The sequence below is a fragment of the Callithrix jacchus genome, chromosome 4, assembly GCF_049354715.1.
Source record: "Callithrix jacchus isolate 240 chromosome 4, calJac240_pri, whole genome shotgun sequence".
Classification (NCBI taxonomy): Eukaryota; Metazoa; Chordata; class Mammalia; order Primates; family Cebidae; genus Callithrix; species Callithrix jacchus.
In genome coordinates this window covers 81,480,879-81,485,077 of record NC_133505.1, presented here as the reverse complement: position 1 = coordinate 81,485,077, position 4,199 = coordinate 81,480,879, and the positions used below count along the sequence as shown (strand labels likewise).

General features: G+C 46.0%; 1 pseudogene; it reads right to left on the bottom strand.

Annotated features, from left to right (window-relative positions):
- Window positions 1-1,252: 1,252 nt before the first annotated feature.
- Window positions 1,253-3,533, bottom strand: LOC100397853 (keratin, type II cytoskeletal 8 pseudogene; annotated as a pseudogene).
- Between the last annotated feature and the right edge of the window lie 666 nt (window positions 3,534-4,199).

Below are 4,199 nucleotides of genomic sequence, written 5' to 3'. Positions count from 1 at the left end.
AAGACTTCACAGCTAATGTGAATGCACTGGAATTCAGATCCCACTTTCCTCTCCTTCATGTGTTATACTCTCTGCAGGGATCAAAAGGACCTGTCAAAAACTACTGCACCTGGTGGTGTGAGTGTTAAATGAAACAACATATAGGAAAATGCCTTGAGTACAAATGTCAACTTTGCTTATGGAATTTCAAGTCATACCAACTAATGTACTAGAGGACAAAACCGGGCTTCAGGCTGGGCATGGTGGCTCGTGCCTGTAATCCCAGCACATTGGGAGAGAGAGGCAGGTGGATCACCTGAGATCAGGAGTTTGAGACCAGCCTGGCCAACATGGTGAAATCCTATCTCTACTAAAAAAAAATTATTTTTAATTATCTGGTGGTGGGTGCCTGTAATTCCAGCTACTCGGGAGCCTGAAGCAGGAAAATCACTTGAACCCAGGAGGCAGAGGTTGTAGTAAGCTGAGATTATGCCATTGCACTCCAGCCTGGGCTACAAGAGAGAGACTCCAACTCAAAAAAAAAAAATCCAGGCTTCAAAAAATTATTGACTAGCTGAAAGGATTTGTCAAGTTAACAAGATCACACTTCATAAGCTAACAGCAAGACCATATAATTAAGTTTAAAAAATCAAATGTACCAGTTCTGAAGGGAGCAGACATGGTTAGCAGCTGGTACATAAAAAGATTTTAATAGATTTCAAGCTCTAACATGAGATGATATTGCAGTGTAGCTATATTCAAAAACAACAAAAATCAAGGTAATCTTGGGCTATATTGATAAAAATTCAGTGTCCAAATAAGATGGACCACAGTAAAACTGACATCTGAGTACTGGGGTTTACTCAGGTGAATTCCCTGAGTTTAGAAAAATGATGACAGAAATGAGCAGAATACTGGTCAGAACTTAGAAACCTGCCACATTGAACATGATGTTATGACAATGTATCAGAAAACTCACACTAATAGTCATGAAACACTTGAAAGATTGTATTCTGATGACCATTAAAGCAAAATAAGAATCATGCTTGGAAAATAGAGAAAAAAAATGTTTTGGATCAGTATGAAGAAAATTTTTAAATAATTAAAGATGCTAAAAATTCTGTGAACTTTCTTATGAATATGAGTGGTCCCTGTCACTGCAGGTGCTCAAGCAGAAGGTCAGCCACCACTTGTCACAAATATTATGTATGACAGCCAGGCAGAAGACAGGAGCTGAAACTATATGCTCTTGAGGTCTCTTCTGGCTTTTAAGTTTCATGTATGAAGAAGAAGGGGGAAAATATTTTAAATCTGACAGAAAGTGCAAATTGCCCCTGTTTAGAATAATTTATGCAGTACATTAATATCCGTACTCAGAGTGGCTTAATGGTCTCTGAATAAAGAAAAATGTCTCTGATACATCAAAATAATCTATGTTGTCTAATAAACTCAAAATACAGTTTAAATCCATTCTGGAAGACTAAACACTTTTATATTTGTTGAAGACTATGAGTTAATTTATCATCAGTGTGACGAACTATACAGTGGCTTTCTTTTCCTACTCCCCTACTTTTCTCTTTTCATGATGGAGCTCACTACAAGATTTAAAACAGTATCTATTTCTAGCCCAGACAATTTTTCTGGGCTCCATGCTTGTATCATTCTACTCAATATTTCCATGTTGATGCTCAACAGGTTATCCTTAAAAAATTACTTCTATGACTGAGTTCTAAGTTCTTTTTGTTTGTTTGTTTTTGTTTTTGTTTTTGTTTTTTTGTCCGAGCTAGCTGAGATTTTATTTTGGACCAAAAAAAAAAAAGCAATTGAATTGTTTTGCAGCTGGTGGCATGGGCAAGGGGGGTCCCCAGGCAGTAAACTCCCTGCCGGTGGGCTGAGGGCTAGGGCTGAGCATCAGGTGGGTCTCCTGTTCCCTGAGCTCTTCTGCACAGCAACCTCCCTCCTGGGCTCTGGGGCAGCCTCAGGAGGGGCAGGATGGGAGGGGCTGTTGCAGCTGTTCACTTGGGCAGGACGTCAGAGGACTCGGACACCAGCCTCCCATCGCGGGTCTCAATCTTCTTCACAACCACAGCCTTGGTGGAGCTGATGCGGCTAATGGAGCTGGAGCCCATGACAGAGCCAAAGCTGGAGCCCAGGCCGTAGCTGAGGCCAGGGCTTGTGAGGCCCCCATAGGCAGAGTTCAGACCACCTGCAAAGCCGCTGGTGGTCTTCAAGTGGATACTCATGTTCTGCATCCCGGACTCCAGCCGGCTCTCCTCGCCCTCCAGTAGCTTGCGGTAGGTGGCGATCTCGATGTCCAGGGCCAGTTTGACATTCATCAGCTCCTGGTACTCATGCAGCTGCTTTGCCATGTCCTGCTTGGCCCGCTGCAGGGTGGCCTCCAGCTCCTGCTGCTTGGTATGAGCATCCTTGAGTGCCTGCTCCCTGCGATGCTCAGCATCTCTAATGGCAGCCTCCAGGGAAGCCCTCTGGCCTTTGAGGCCCTCGCTCTCAGCCTGGAGTCGGCTGATGTTCTGGTTCATCTCGGAGATCTCAGTCTTCGTACGCCGCAGTTCATCCCCATGCTTCCCAGCCAGCGTCTGCAGCTCCTCATACTTGATCTGGTATAAGCTCTCCGCCTCAGCCCAGCTGCAGTTGGCAATCTCCTCGTACTGCTCCTTGACCTCGGCGATAATGCTGTCCATGTCCAGAAAGCGGCTGTTGTCCATGGACAGCACCACAGACGTGTCAGAGATCTGGGATTGCAGCTCCCGGATCTCCTCTTCATACAGCTGCCTGAGGAATTTGATCTCATCAGTCAGTCCTTCCAGGAGAGACTCCAGCTCTACCTTGTTTATGTAAGCTTCATCCACATCCTTCTTGATGAGGACAAATTCATTCTCCATCTCTGTATGCTTATTGATCTCTTCCTCATACTTGTTCTTGAAGTCCTCCACCAGCCCCTGCATGTTGCCAAGCTCCGCCTCCAGCTTCAGCTTCTCCTGGCCCAGAGTCTCCAGCTGCCGCCTCAGGTTGTTGATGTAGTTCTCAAACATGTTGTCCATGTTGCTCCTGGCCATTTTCTGCTGCTGCAGGAGGCTCCACTTGGTCTCCAGCATCTTGTTCCGCTGCTCCAGGAACCGCACCTTATCGATGAAGGAAGCAAACTTGTTGAGGATCTTGATCTGCTCCTTCTTCTGGGTATGCACGGCCTGGATGTTGGGGTCCACATCCACCTTAATGGGGTTCAGCAGGCTCTGGTCGATGGTGATGGCGGTGATGCCTCCCATGCCTATGCCACTGGCCCCAGAATAGCCTGTACCCAGGCCACCCCGGAAGCCACTACTGCTCACTCGGGAGAAGCTCAAGCAGGCACTGGGCCCACTCATGAAGGAGCAGATGCTGAAGGCCCCAGGGCCAGAGGTGGACACCTTGTAGGACTTCTGGGTCACCCTGATGGACATGGTGGAGGCAGGTGTGGAGGCAGGTGGGCTGAACCAGGAAGAGATTCCAGAAGGAGCGGAGAAGTTGCTTCTTCGAGTTCTAAGTTCTTAAGTGCTAACTCTCAACCACAGACAATATAGTCTTCCTCCAGCTTTCCTACTTTTAGTAAACTGCACTGCCATCCCCAAATTTGCTTATGCCATAAACTTTGGAGCCATCTGTGAAAGTTTCTTTTCCTATGTCCTGTATCCTGCCTGTAACCCACGGCTGACTATTAAAAACAAACAAAAAACATTTCTCCATGACTTTGGCTCATACTCTAATCTTTTCTAATCTCACTTACTCCTGAGGTAATGGAAACCTTCAGGACTAGTCTGCCCTGACTTAGCTTTTGCATATTTTTTTCATTGCATGTTAGGTTTTGGGGTACAGGTGAAGAACATGCAAGATCATTGAATAGGTACACACATGGCAGTGTGATTTGCTGCCTTCCTCCCCTTCACCTATATCTGGCATTTCTCCCCATGCTCTCTCCCCGACTCCTCATCCCCCACTGTCCCTCCCCTATTCCCCCCGACAGACCTCAGTGTGTGATGCTCCCCTCCCTGTGTCCATGTGTTCTCATTGTTCAACACCTGCCTATGAATGAGAACAGGCAGTGTTTGATTTTCTGTTCTTGTGTCAGTTTGCTAAGAATGATGGTTTCCAGGTTCATCTGGAAACTGGATGAAAAAAATGTCACATATACACCATGGAATACTATGCAGCTATAAAAAACA